This window comes from Corvus cornix, chromosome 12 (assembly GCF_000738735.6).
Source record: "Corvus cornix cornix isolate S_Up_H32 chromosome 12, ASM73873v5, whole genome shotgun sequence".
NCBI classification, from domain to species: domain Eukaryota; kingdom Metazoa; phylum Chordata; class Aves; order Passeriformes; family Corvidae; genus Corvus; species Corvus cornix.
In genome coordinates this window covers 14,391,861-14,407,299 of record NC_046342.1, presented here as the reverse complement: position 1 = coordinate 14,407,299, position 15,439 = coordinate 14,391,861, and the positions used below count along the sequence as shown (strand labels likewise).

The 15,439-nt window shown below is 41.2% G+C and overlaps 1 long non-coding RNA gene across 9 annotated transcripts in view; it reads left to right on the top strand.

Annotated features, from left to right (window-relative positions):
- The window catches only part of LOC104683350, a 93,639-nt gene that overhangs the window by 23,097 nt on the left and 55,103 nt on the right, over positions 1–15,439 (top strand). For 6 of the 9 annotated variants that reach the window (XR_005602995.1, XR_002043418.2, XR_005602996.1 and 3 more), the window contains exon 1: positions 9,187–9,620. The exons of 1 other annotated variant lie outside the window; for it this stretch is intronic. This is a non-coding gene — a long non-coding RNA (uncharacterized LOC104683350). Of the gene's footprint in view, positions 1–9,185; positions 9,621–15,439 lie in introns of those variants that run through there. 2 more of the 9 variants (XR_005602997.1, XR_002043424.2) reach the window with 2 other exon arrangements.

Below are 15,439 nucleotides of genomic sequence, written 5' to 3'. Positions count from 1 at the left end.
TGAGGGGATACAGGAATAAGTTTTCTTGTGGCACATGCTGTGGCAACTTGCAGATTGATGGTTCATTGTGCTAATGCACTGCACGTTATTAATGACCTCTATTTCCAGCAGCTCCCTAGGACTTGCACTCTGCACGGTTCAGGTGTGATACAAAATCTCTTGAATCTTCCAGCACTTCCAGTGACTCTGGTGTGCTTAAGATTGTTCTGGATTAATTATTGTTCACCTGTAGCTGTGTTTTGGTTTTGATGAACATTTATGATGATAGCCAGGTTCTCACCCTTTATGGAAAGGCAGCACTTCATAAATACTGAACTGTGCTTTTTCTACGTTGGTGCTGGTTTCCTACAAGCCTGGAAATGAAATTACATGGCTGTTGTCTTGAACGTAACTATTGAACAGCTATTACTAAGAGGTCATTCCAAAATACATAAATAAGGAAAGAAATTCCATATGGTCCAGAAAAACAAACAATTGCTACATGGTGTTTCTGAAGAGGAAGAGTGTGTTTTCTTTTTTTCTTGCAGTATAAAGACAGAGCAGTGCCTGGTGAGAGAAGCAAGAACTGGTGTAATATCCCCAACTGCGGCTCCCTAAAGAACCTTGGGATCAGAGAAGATATGGATATGCTGGTCTGAAGGTTCACTGAAGCTGTTACACAGCTCTAAATGGTAGTGCAAAGAAGTCACTGCTAAACAGGTAGAGACCCAGAAAGGTGACCAGAAGTCAATATTCTCCTTCAACTCTTCTGTTAGTAGTCTGTTATAAAGAAGTGGCTTGTCTGAGGCAGCAAAGAGTTAAAACTACAACAAAAACTCTAGACAGATTAAACATTAAATTATTCTGACACTCATTATATTAAACAGTTAATTATTTACTAGTGGCACTAGAGAGAGTACATGAATTCTCTAGATCAGAACAAATGCAATGATGCAGTCCAGGCTATTTTTAACAGCAGAGCCTGGGACACAGTGTGCTGAATCTGCTGTGTCCCGTCACTGTGTGCATCATTTAAAGCTTTTATAAACAGCCATGTTTTTTCAGGAGTCAGACATAAGGCAAGCACTCAGGCAGCATCACGGAGGAGTGACATAGCAGTGTCATAAACATTCACAGATATCCAAGCAGGGCCTTGAGATGTCTAAATGTTTGAGAAAACAGATTATCTGGGGAGGATGGGTTGTTATGGGACTTGGAAGGCTTCATTGGCTGTGCCAGCAGTGTGTAAAAAGTAAATTCTTTCAAGCTTCCAAATTCCCGGAATCCTTCTAAGGTCTGTGCCATTGAAAATAGCAGCAGTATGCTGGAGAACCCTTTCAGCAAAGGGTAATGTATTTCTTTTGCTCCTTGCATGAACACACTAATAGCAGAGGAAAGTCCTGTGAGTATCAGGAGGCAGCTGTACAAGGCAGGATGCCACTTCTTCCTCTATCCCAAGCTGGCTGTGTGGAGATGAGTGGAACTTCCAAGTTCATGGACTTCCTCTCTCCTGCAAGGCTGCTGCATTCAAATTGTGCATGCAGGATTGATGGCATGAAAATCTTGTCAGAGTTGTAGAGGGAGTGATTTTAACTTACAGAGTGTTCTAGTGTAGGCAACTCTGTTTTTTAAGTAGCTGCACCTCTTGTGTAACAGCAGTACAGCTCAGAACCCATTTCCTTGGAAACATTTCACTGCCAGCAGCTGCTTGGTGCTTTCCTGGTATAGAAGGGGTGTGGGTAATTGGGAAGTATGGCGGTGGTTTAGGTTCCCTATTTTTCTTCTTAAATATGAGCTCTGGAGCTGACCTGCAATACAAAGATGCGCTGTAAGGAATTAGTGCAGCTGATGTGGGACCCTGTATATGTACTATAGTGATCTGCTTTTTGGGAATCTAACTGCTGTGGATCCTTGGAGGGGAGGAGCTGGTGTGTCCTGTAGGGAGGCAGTGCATCAAAAGAGGGAGGAGTATTTTGTGTATGAATGAGACATAACCACCCTGTTACCTCTGTGCCCGCTGCAAACCCTTTACAGCTGGGATGGGTTTTGGCTGGTTTGAATGCAGTGGCTAGTGGAGTGGACCCTTATCCCTACCTGAATTAGAGAGACAAACTGAATATGAGTAACATCAGGAAATGTGCTTTCTAACTGACCTTCAAATGATATTATTTAACAGCAGTGACAAATGCACTGACAGACCTTTGGGAAAAACCCTAAAACATAAGCAGTAACCGTATTACTTAAACACAAAAGGGAAATGCAGAACTGATGTTCAGAGTCTGTTCCCTGTGCTGTACACACGTCCAACTGATGCAATTCCCATGGATGTCTTGGCAGTACTTGTTACATCCTACCCCAAGGGAGGTGACCCTTGCTTCACTGAGAGGGGAATAAAACGTCCTTCCCAGAATTCAACAGAGCAGTTCCAGTTTGACCATGTACTTTCTAATGACTTGCTGAGGTCTTATGCGTTTATTTACCCAATTCCTGCGTAATAAAATTTTGCAAACCTCTTTGGAGAGAGCCCATGACTCTGCACTTACTGAGCAGCATCAGATTGCTGAGCAGTGCCTCTTGTTTTGACAGCTCACATGATGCTGTGAGTTATTTCCACATGCTGGAGCAAAGAGAGATCTAAGGCAGAGAGGCCCAAATGGAACAGGGAGAAGCTGCTACCTCTTGCCATGAAAAGCCATCCTAAACAATTTTTGTGGGATTAGAAAGGTCACATTTTGGAGTCAGTGGAGTCATTGCTGACAGCAGTTCTTTCCTACCAGCACAAAGGAAGAGAACATGTGTTCTTGAAGCCTGTGTCATCATTAGTAAGGGATTTGTTGGTGAAAAGTGGGGTTTATAAGTGCTGCCTTACAAAATGTAAAGATCAAAAATATGGGGAGACAGTGAGAGATTGTTGTTGCTATCTCAGTCTGTTGAGAACACTGATGATAATGGAGTAAGGAGACAGAAAAAAAATCTGAAATTTGACTCTGAATATTAGCACAGAATAAATATAAATTTTCTTAATGCTTTTTCCCAGATGAAAGTTACAGAGAACTTTAAATGAAAACAACTGAAATATGGTGTAACTAAAACTTCTTTCATGTACTGCTCTCCAAATAGAGCGCTGCACAATGTCACAGGGCCATACCTCTATCTTCTTTCTAATGACTTTTTCAGCATATGTAGTGTGAAACACCTCTACAAAAGTCAAAATGTGAATGCTGTACCCTGTCATGGCTTTGTTTACACACAAGGAAATAGAAGCTTACGCTGAGAGCTCTGCTACTGCCCTCAGTCCTTGAAGCAGCTTTCCCTTCAGCAGGCATCTCTTGCTGCTGCTTGATGAATCACATCAGCTCCATTGGCAGAGAAACTTTTGCAAAAGTATTTCAGATATGGAGAGGGAGATGGATAATAGGGTAGGCTCAGAGCACCTGAGGAGGCTGGCTTAGTTTTAGGAGCCACACAAATATTTGTACCTCTTAGACCTTTAAAAAATAAGTGTCTTTTCTATGGTGCAATGGAAACTGCGGCAGTGTTTCAGAGGGATCCAATGGAATGAGCAGCCCTCAAGACTGGGATCACTGAGGGCGTGGCAGTGGGATTTGGGTGCTGCCCCAATGAAGCTGCTGGTGTAGGGGGGCTGGTTTATCATAGGGTGCTGTCACCTTGGTGTAGAAGTGCCAAATGACAAAGGGGGTCTTGCAGCCTCCAGCAAAAAGAGCATGAGGACAGGAGAGTGATGGAGTAGTAAGGCAGAAAAGGGAAAACACAGAAGGCCCACGGGAAAAGCAAGTGAGGTATTTTCTGTCTGGATATACACTGTGGTAACTGGAAGCAGCCCTTTTGAGATTGAATAAATCCAAATAGTGAGTGTGATAGAGGTTTTGAGCTCTCTCTTGTCTTAAAATAAAACTGTTGATTTTTTTTTTTTTTTTTAATGAAACCCTCTATTATAAAAACAGGCTTTTGCTTGCCCTGCCTCTGGGGTATCTGCTGATATACTGAACCTGGGACACAGCAAAGGACTTGCATTTCATTAAAAAATGCTAGATGGGAGATGAACATAACAGAACGCAGGTTTGCTCAAAACCCAGAGCACTCAAAAATGCAGCATGTCGTCTGCTTGCCTATCCTCCCTGTTTTGATATTCATCCAGAGCTCTATATTCCCTACTGGTTACATTTTGCCAAATTTAAAAACTTTGGCATTGCAAAACTAACAATGATGCACTAGGACTCTAAAATGAATCATTATTTTTTGGCTGCTCTGGAAAGACCATAAACTAAACTCGATTCTTTCTCCATATATTAAGCTCAGCTGCTGCTTCCCTTTCTAATCTAATCTGCAATAGGTGGTTTTTATATCCTGAATACTTCTCCACCTGGATCTATCTGTGGTTTCCTGAAAGTCAGGCGTTCTTACAGGAGAAATGCAATATGCACATAAATCCAGCATACTATTCTTTACAGAAGGCTGAATCCTTTATCATCCGTCCCATGACAAAGCCTGAGTGGTTGCAGCAATGTTCCCTCACAGATTGCATCTCCAGAATATAAGCATCACAAACTTTGTGCTTTCTGGAATAAACACCACCGTTAAAATGTGAATATATTTCTGCAGATGCTGCAGTGTCACTGCAGTGAAGAACAAGCAGTGTTACTGATTCAGCTGAAATGCTTCTTGCAGAGCAAGCATCAAAGCAAGGCTGTTTTATCAGTTTACATACTTTGAGCAGAGAGTTTATTTCTTTTGTAATTCTCCCTTAGGCACTCCAGTGGCTGAGCAGAACCCTTGCAGAAGCGTCTGCTTCCTGCTCTGTAAATGTAATTTCTGCTCCCTTCCCTCTGTTTTTTAGCCAACTTCTGTGATTTCTTTGGATGTGCTGTTGCTGAATCTGAGAGAGATCTGTTTTATGAAGAAAACATGGATTTGGAACTTTAAAGGATTCCTGGCTTTAGATAAAAATGGCTGATTTGCTTATCTCACTGTGAAAGTGAGCTGAAACAAACAGGCTGGAACAAGGGGTGATTTTTTTCCATGTGCAGGGATCACACCAGGACTGAAAGCTGTGTGTTGCTCAGCTGCAGGTCTGCAGCATTGCACTTGAGCCATCTGTTCCTCAGGCCCTCTGGTTGTGAGAGTGCCTTGGTGAAATCAATGAGCTGTGGGCAGTGTGAGATAGGTTGGTCTCTATACCAGGCAGAATTGACTTTAAATAGTGCACTTTAATGCAGGGCTCCTGCAGTACCATATCCTTGGAGAATTCTTCTGGTTTTGTGCTCTCCTCCTGGTATTAAGATGAACATCTTGTAAAGGTAACTTACACTCTGAACCAATAGTGAGGACTATAAAAAGCAGCTTATTAGTTATATTTTTTCATTGATTCCAGCTCAGGGAATCTTCCTTGTGTGAACTTCATGGGAGACCAAGAAGAAGATAAAACTGGTTTAGGATGTGGGTAAGATGGGTTCATAGCTTTCAAGGGTGAGATACCTGTCTTGGGTGGGAAGCCCATTGCAGTTCCAGCAAAGCAGGTGTTTAGTGTTTAAAGGCCTTTCCCCTGGTAATATTCATAGGGCACGGAATGGCTGGATGTTTCTGCTGCTTATAGTAAAACCTGGGCAGTGCAGATCGAGTCATGCTAAGAGATGTGCTTCAGCACCAAGCAGTGTCTGTCTCCTGTTGTTTCCTATCCCCATGCCCTGCTTCCAAAACCAGGTTGAGGTTCCCCTTTGGATGTTTTGGTTTACATGCAATTAATGTAGTGGCTTTCAGGTAATAATGATGCTGCCTAAACTGGGAAATAGTGTAAGACCCACTATTAACTTGATTTCCTACTTGTATTGAAGTAGGACTTGTGTTTGATGGTTGGTCTTGTTGATTTTAAAGGTCTTTTTCAACCTTAAAAATTGTAAGAAACCCATGGGTTTGGTTGCTGTGGGACTGGATCATCATCACGCTGCAGTGGTGATGCACTCAGTGGGAAGTGTCCTTCATCCCCTTTCTTGGTCTGGGGTCTGTTTTCACCTCTGCTGTTCTTCTCACCCCTGCTCTCACCTGTGCTATTTCTCTTCCAAATGAAGTTGCCAACATCAGCTTTTGTCGTGCCGGCTAAGCCCATGTGGCAGTTTTGAATTCTTTTTTTGAGACACTTTGTTCCTAAGCACAGGAAGTTGTAAAATTGCTGATAATGAGTTAGTTCATTCATAGATTATGCCAGAAATGACTACCTTCTGTCAAGGCAATGCCTTAGTGAAAAGGAGTTGTGATTGAGTAAAGCAGGGAGTTGTCAGTTCTCTTTCAGTTACAGTGGATGCTTTTTTTGCCTAGAAGTCTGTTATCTTCAACCATTTCCCTTAGAGGAAAGTGTTTATCGATGTTGGCTGTTATTTTTAGTAATTAACAATGCTTTTCCAGTGCCATTTCTCTGTTGTGGTTTCTACTGACTAAATGCTAAAGGTTATTTTCTGAGCTGTTGTAAATCGTTGACGTTTCAGCTCCTATATTGTTACAGCGATCTTTTAAGAATTATTTTCTAGATGTATTTCCCAACACCACACTAATGGTATATTTACTTCTAGAGATGCAAGAAGGTATGTTAGTCCACAGAAGAAAACATCCCACGACTGAAACATGATTCCTGGAACTAAATAGCTGTGCTTCTTTTATGCTTATAGTTTAAATCAAATGAAGTTATGGACAAGTGACAGGATGTCTCTTGTTTCAGTGAAAACCCATTTTGTGTTTTTTTTTGCATTTGGCATAGAAAGACAAGGATTAATTTTGTTGACGAGTTTCCTATTTAATGTTCTTAACATACTTGTGGAAAACAAATTATCTAGGGGGGTGGATTTTGGTATTAATTCCATTCTCCTGGTTTTGGTTCTACCCAATATCTCTAACATCAGGAAATATGTCATGACTGCAGGGAGGATGGTTCATGGCTGTTTCTGGTTGCAGTCACATCCAGGAATTCAGACAGGATTACAGGACATGCTGGAGCACAGATTATTTGCAACAAGGGCTCATTGACCCAAACATTGTTTTTTGTTACCCCCTTTTTTTTTTTGTGGGCATTTTTCAGGTGTGACCTTAACTATAAAATGCTGCTAGTTCATTCCCCCTCTGGTTTGCGGCTTTCCTCCTGAGACTTGCACTGAGGGTTATAATTACATCGGCTGAAAGACTAACATAGGGCAGATGTCATAAGGAGGTGGCTCTGTGAGTCAGTCTCCTTTCCAGGGTTGTGTGTCCTCTTTCCACAAGGTATCACCTAAAGTTTCACGGAAGTAGGAAGCATCTTGTGCAATGCATAACCGTGACTCTAAATGCTACTACTTTTCTATTCACCTACACATGTTGGGGAAGAGGGCTTAGGGGACTTGAGGGCAAAATCATTACAGACACTCATTCTGGTTGTCTCCTTGCTGCGTTAAAGGGCCCTGGCTAAGCTGTGAGAGGACTTGTTGTGACTGTCCCCTATATCTCATCCCGTCTGTCTTTCTACAATTGGTTCTGGATTGTGTTGGGGAGGATGAAAGTTTGGTGAGAAAGTTTCACAGGTATGTAGGCTTGGCAGAAAGATCTCTGAATGTAGAAACTGAGGATGAGGTAGAAATGGAAGCAAGTTTTGATATAGAGTAAAAGATGTTTTGCTGAAACACTGACCACTGAATAACTGAGAAGGCAAAGGTTGGAGATGAGTTGGAAGGAGATTTTTATGAATAGGACAAAGGTATGTGACTACAAAGACATGTTTTTCACCAAGTAAATAAGTCTCAAGAAGAGCATAAGTAAATAGAAAACATGTATTTACCAAAAAGAGATATTGCAGGCAAACAAGAAATGTCGATGTAGGAAGAAAAAGAGAGGTCTGAGAATTTTCCGTTGTAAGCTTAAATTGTAACTTACTTACTCTTGTGATTGGATAATAATGACTATAATATGGTGATGGTAGTAGTTATGATAGGCTATAGGCAAACGTAAAGATATTGTGTATGGTGCTTATTGGTTATTATGTATTAAGATACTCTGCAAAGAAAAGTATAAAATGCTTTGTAACTTGAACAGAAAGAGGCTTCAGGTATGCCCACAGCTGGAGCTGGCAGCTGTAGGGCTGGCTCTGGATACCCACTCCCTGAAATGCTGTAACTTCGCCTATGCAATAAACAGCTTTCAAGAGAGACACCTGAAGTCCAGACATCCTTCGTGAAACTTTCTCCTATAGATTGATAAAGAATTGTTCTTCAAGGCAGATAACCTGAATAAAGGTTTTTCAGCCAGAGCAAAAAAAATTATAGTCTTCCCAAACAGGCTAAGGTTCTTGCTGGCCCAGGTTTGCTGTTGCAACAATTCTATTTACCACTCTGTCTTTGGGATGATAAATGGCAATGAAATTGTAATGGCTACTTTAAATTGTGCCATGTTGATTTGGTAAACACAATGTATGTAACTCTACCCAGGGCTGTACTTGATGTTATACAATCTAGAGATTCAGTCTAGGGATTCATCCATAATGGTTTGGCATCTTTGTTCTTATCCCTTTTTATTTAAGTAGGAGCTTTAGAAGACAATTCTTAAAATAAATATCTGTGGCTCTTTGTGTTATTGAAATAGAAGGGTTAGAGGATTTCTTCAGTTTACAAGAAGTTGTAGTATTCTTGGCTCCTCTGAGGGGTCTGAAGCTGGGGTCTGCTCTAGTTCTCTGTGGGGAAACACAAAAGGTGGAAAAGATTTCAGGTGTGAGAAATAAAAGCAGGTTTCAGAAAATAAGGAACAAAAGAAGTTAGGATTTAGCTCTGGCTGTGAAAAGATAGAAGAAGATACAGTTATACAGCAAGCAAGGACATTAAAAACAATGGTTAGAGTTTCTAGGTTTGGCCTAGATAGATTTTGAAGTTGCAAAAAAAATATGCTTAGCAAGATAGGTAAGTATAAGCTTAATAATGGAATATTGTGTATTGTTCTATAAAAGGCATAACAAGGGAGCATTGTGCATAGCAGAAGTACGTGCACTGATTGGGGACTGGTTAAGACAGCTGTTTGTAACTTTTAGAAGCAGGCTATTGGCTAAAAAGCTTTTAAGAATGCTCTGTAACCAGGAAGTCTTTGGATGCCCTTGACGGCATGAGCTCTGTACCATCTCTGTCTTAACTCTGTGAGACTGATAACAGAATAAAATAATAAAAGGCTCCTGGAGCGCCTGTCCAGGCTCCCCGTCCCATTTGTTGCCAAAAACACTGACATACTTCTAATGTGTTGCATTAGAAGTAGAGGTAGAACAGCCAGCCACTGGGTGAGAGGGAAATCTGCTGTCACTCCAGCAAACTCTGAGAGACTCTGGGTCCTCCTACAAGCTCTTACTGGGTCCCTGAAGTTGGTTTATACTTCTAAACAGAAATATCCAGCTATGTGGAAAGAAGTGAATGGGTCTTCACCCTTAACAGTCTGCACAGATAAGGACTGTTTGCTACCAGAGACCTTGTTTTTCCAAGTAATGAAGTAAAGCCAACAGGATTGGTGATAAGGGCTTCCTTTTCCTAGACGGGATTCTTCCCAGGAGAGCATGGTGCACAGTAGTCAAGAGCTCTAACACTGCTGCAGTAGAATAACCCTTCGTCTGGAGTACTTCCTGGCCTGTGAGTACTACAGAGATTTTTTCTGCAGCCTCTAGGAATGATTTTTAGATGGAGTCATTAGATGTGGTGCAAGTAATTTAATGGTAAAATTTTAGTAGTGTGTGTGCATGCTATTACTCTAGTTGAGAAAGGGATACAATCCTTATAATTGCACAGGGAGTTGAAATCCTCCTAAATGTGCCTTGCATATGTTTTTAAGAGAATTAAATTGCAGGACTGGATTTTCCCATGGAGAACACTGCTCAGAAAACAAATCGGGGTGTAATGTTACACATACTGTAGGCCTTGTGTATGCTGAGTTTGTGCCTCTCGTGACAAGCCTGTTCAGTTATGGGCAGTTTTCTGCATAAATCTCACTATGTGTGCCACCACAGCCACGTGCTTCTGCGGTTTTAGTTGCTGGGTTTTGCTGATATAAATGCAAGCAGTATTTGTCCATGTAAAAAGAAAATGTGTGCATATCTAATCAAATTCCACCTTGTTTTATACTCCTGTTCAGCTCTAGTGATTCCTGCAAAGCTATGATTTAACATCAGCTTTGGCTTTGCTGAGTGGTTTTGCAGTAGGTTTCAGCAGAGTAAGAATCTTCCATTACTCACTGCAGAACTTCCGTCACTGGTAAAAGATTTTATATTCATGAAGGGAAAGGCTTCAGTTAGAAGCTGGTTGTGTTTCTGTTGGTTATTTTTGTTTTCCGTGATGTTCAGAGCAGCACAGTTCACAGAATTAACTGTCCCCCTTTAATGGAATGTGAGTGTGAAGCTGCTGAAAGCAGCTGAAGGGCCAGGATAGCTGGGAAATCTGCAGCCTATTGGCTGCACGAACAGTGCTGAGAAACATCTGCCCTGCCAGTCCCTCAGTTCTGCTGGTTTCGCTTCATTGTTTAGAGCAGAACGAATACTTGAGTCCGGGTTTTTTTCTTCCTCAGAGAGTGGCTGCAGTAACATTTTTCCTGGTGATTTGTACAGATAAGGTAGTGATTCCAAGTGTGTTTCATGATGCAAGAATTGCTTTTGGAGACTTTCAGATAATTAAGTGAAGAACACAAAATTGTCTTGTTATTTCATCAATCAGTGTAAAATGCTGCCTGTGATTAACATCTCCATTAAAAGTAATCTCTTGAACTGCTCAAAAAAATGATTCAAGTGTGACATATTGGTATATTAAAAATAAAGTACTGAGCAGTGCAGTGTAGTGCCACAGTCAGTTTGCAGGTTTGATGGTTACAGTGTAGATCAGGCTGGGGATAGTGCTGAACACCAGAACTACTTTTTTCTCTAAAGAAGCAAGCATGTAAAAAATAGTATATTTTTCTGGTTATAACAGCCCCTATATTTGTAGACTTTGTGCAGTGGAAACTAAAGCTGTTTGTCTGACTGAAACACAATGATGAATAATGAAACACATACAGCTGAGAGTAGCATGACATTCTATAATAATTTATTAAATATTTCCAATAAGCCATATACAGATGCATAACATCCATTAGAGGGCAGGAGCTTCAGGGTTTTTATTCCCAGACTGGGCACTTACTTTCTTTTTGCTTGGAATAAATCTTTTGAATTTTCCATTGTGTTATTGCCTCTAGGGGTCACTTTCTTTCCTGACACTACTGTTGTAAAGGCCACTCAGTGTCAGTCTGTAGAGTTAATTAAGGAACAAAGCTACCACAGAAGACAGGAGTCAGGTACAAATAAGTGTTTATATGTTGTGTATTTGAAGCACATGCACCAAATAGGGCTCTTCAGACATTAAACTGTGCTGAAGTGTCATCAATCACACACCTTTGCATGTCCCCCAGAATGGCACTTGGAGGTCAGCCTGTATTGCTCCAGGAAAGCACTGACCTGACCAGGTTACAAATACAATCTGCTCAAAGTGAACCATGTGACAAGAAACATGGCCATGGTAGAAATGACAGAATAAAAAGAAAACTTTGTACTCAATTGCTCCAATTTCATCTTTGAGAAGAATCAGCTGTAGATTGTCTGCCGGTGTGCTCTCCTGCTCTTCTTCAAAGCAGCAGCTGCCCTGTGTTGATGTGCTCTGGTTGGAGGATGTGACTAGTCATTATTTCCTGGAGTTTGGGATGAGGAAACCCTTGGGGCCATTGCATCTTCCCATTAAGTACAAAGTACCATGCTCCTGACTGACTCCTCTGAAATCACCCATGTCCTAGGCTGGTTCTTCAACAGCTGAACAAGCTCTTCATGCCTATATAGGAGCATTCATAATGGACAAAATGCTGATAGTTTGGAAAATTTAGCACAGGATGACAAACTAAATGGTGGGTGTAGTTATTTTGAGCATCATGACAAGTTTGTCTCATCCGAAGGCCTAGTTCAGAGCCTCATGGCACCAACAATGCAATGTCATGAATGTACCTCCAACTTTGCTTGTTGGTTCATAATAATGTGCTGAATCTTAGCTGAATGAGCTGTGTCATCCCTTGGATTTGTTAATCTAATGCAGCATGATGTTTGTTTTACAAAGAAAATGCAGGTGAGGCTTTGTCGAACTGACTTTAATAATTGAATGTTGGAGGGAACATTTCTGGCTGGAGTGTCCCCCTGAGGTGTCAATGAGAGAAAACATAACATATTTCATACAAAAGGCTATAGTTACAAATAACCACGGAAATGGTATCATTTGAGCCTGCCAGGTGGTGCTAACAGGCTCCCCCCATCTTGCATTATCACAGCCCCTGTGTGGTGGGAGGAAAGCAGGGGGCCAGGCCACAGGACACCTGTGGGGTGTGAAGGAGCTCAGTTCTGTGAAGCAAATGAAGTGCTCCATGGCATTGCTGTTCCTTCTGCATCCAGACTGTCGAATGGGCCATGCCCAGAGGATTAAGGCCATTTTTCCAGCAGCAGCAGAGAGAGGGGGTGTGATTACATCACTCAGGGATGTTCACTACTATCCAGGCTTGCAGGAATGGCTTATCCAAAACCCATGTATGGGAGCAAGTGCTAGAGGAGGAAAGAAACCAATTTGAATGTCCTGAGCATTATTAGATGAGTAAAAGGGACTCCATTTCTCATTTGCCTGGTCCTGTTAATAAAGTGTATTATCAGATAACCTGAGGATCTCCTAACCCATTCACTGGAAAAAAGTTCTCATTAAATCTGCAATCAATTACAGAAGTGCCAAGGATGTTGAAAATTAATTTCACTGGGGGTTGACCTTCAAATTTTCTTCTTCGCCTTGAAGGAGAATGGATCAGACAAGAGTAGAGTAATAACTCTATAGAAAAGAAACTATTACAAATTAATTAAGGTACAGCTCTCCTCAGGTATAGGATAGCTGACCAATTAAATGGGAAGAACACACACAGTCATGAAGCCATCAGGAGAGCTGAAGAATAGGAGGATACTTTAGAGGGTGGACACCAAAGGTGCATGGAGATGTCTTCAGGAAGGTATATAATTCAGGAGAAGATCCTAGATGGGATATGTTAGGGAACCACTCAGGTTTCAGGCAAGACAACAAGAGCAGGTACTGGTGAGGTAGGTTAATGTCACCAGTGGAGAGATGTGGTATGAAATGTCTACCAAGAGGAAGAGTTCCGCTGCTCACCCAAGCTCTTTTCTAAGCAGCAAATTTAGTGAAATTTAGTTATACTTGCTTGGTTTCCAGGTCAATTTTTGTGTTTGAGTATGGGAAAAAGAACAGTGTTGGTTCCAGGCTCTATTTGCTCCCCTGCTAGTCTTCCATGCACACATTTCCTCCTGCATTCAGTAAGTGAAGGCTTTGGGAGGCTTTCTCCTAATGTCCCATAGTCTTTGGGTTTCTCTATAATTTACGAGCTTCTCTTGTCTTAGGAGCTTGCACATCAGCCTTTGCAACATTAAGCCAATGACTCCAGCTCAGGTAGAAACATCCCACTGCATTGGTTCCAAACATTGTAAGAGGCTAACTCCAAAGTGCTTAAAAAGGGCAAATTTATAAATAGTTGGACCTGGGAAAGGTCTACAGGGACAGAAGGGAGAAAGGCATTTAAGGAAAGAGCTGTTAAAGTAAGATCTCAATTTCTCTGTTTAGAAGAAACCAAAATTTCAAGAGGGAATTGATTGTGAAATGTTTTGGATTAGATTTTGTTTCTGATTAATCTGTTCCTTGATATCTATGTCCAGAAAAAAAAAATTCTGTTTAAATCTTTTGAGTGATATTAGAAAATAAACATTTCAATTTGATTTGAAGGAATTAAACAATGTGGTCACACTTGAAGACACTATATTAAAGTGCTGACAGATATCCAGGTCCACTTTCCTCCATAATGAAAGCCCTACTTGAATAAAACCTGAAAGGTTGTTGCCAGATCTCTTCTTTCAGCCTTCTTTCATTACATTTGAGGTTCAGGTTTTGTATAAACCTTGGCAGAAACTTGAGAACCACAGTGAAATCCAGACTGTATTTAACAAATAGAAATGAGCATGGCTGGGCACTTGTGGCCGAGTGCATTTTGGAGTTTTATGACTCTTTGCAATGGACACTTCAGTCATCAGTTGTGGTATTCTTTGAAAATTAGTTTGTCTCTCTTTTTGTCCCCGGAATTAGGATGTTTGCAATCTAAAATTCAAATATTTTTATTTCTGTTGCAATATTGTACCCAAAGCTTTCAACACAAATATTCTACTTCCTTCATATGTTTCTCACTCATAAGTGGGAACTTTTTGCTATATTTGCTTCAAAACACTGGTTTTGACGTAAAATCTTGGTTATTTTGTTATAGATGCTCATTCTAACAGCATGGTCAAGCTGATATGCTTTGTTCATGACCACACTTCATAAGGTCCCACAAAGAAATCTATGTCTTCTACTGTAGCTAGAATCTGTCACACTTTTTCTGCTGTATGGCTTTGTAGCAAGATCTTATCAGCCAAAGCTGTGTTCTTCTATGGCTATTATCTTCCATGAAATCCCTGACTGAGGTTTATTGATCCTTGACTCCTGTTCCAGCTCTGTCAGAAGCAGGGCCTCCATTTATTTGGAGTGCTCCCAGCACTTCCCAGGGGAAGAGGTGGGTCTGGGGAACTGTTCCTAAGCAGTTACAATGTTGTGTGTTAAATTAGCTGTGACATCCTAAGATGTGCAGTGAGTGAAAGGTATTTGCAATGCTTCTTTCTGCAAGTGTAGATTAGGTACCTCATACATGCTCTGTTCCTTGGGGAATGCAGATGACATGTCGTCTTTGGAAGGCAAGGTAATAATCACTGAAGTCAGGTAGAAAGCTTGTTTTATCTGCTGAACACCCTGAAGAAAGGCGTCTCAATGACTTTGTTGCTGCTAAATACCCCAAGGACAAGAACCACAGGCAGAGTGCTTTGGCAGTGTAGGGAAAGCAGCTGAGAAGCAGACTAGCATTTTTCCGTGATCCAAAAAAAACTTCAGGCATTTGTGATCTGTCTGAGAATACACAATTCTAAAAATATTGCTGGGATGGACTGGGGGTCCTTGCTGTGATACTGCGCCAAATCACTGTGGGATATCTGCAGTATGTGATTATCTCTGTGTCACCTTTTATTAAGACTGCAGAGTCTCTGCTCTTCTGAGATGAAATTTTCCCTTGGCTGTCTCAAAAGGCTTAAGCATGAAGCAGGCTGGGTTGAACACTTTATCCTGAGGTGAACTGTGCTCTTAGGAAACACCCTGTAATTGTACCCGGCTGGCGCTGGTTTTTGTCCTATTGCAGTGATGTGTGTCTATGTTTTAGTGTAACTGGGTGAGGGCTGTAAGATGTGTAAAAGTTGGTAACTGAACACTTATGTGGGGGGGATTGCAATTATTTAGCACTTTTGGGAATCTGATTTGCTTGCTGT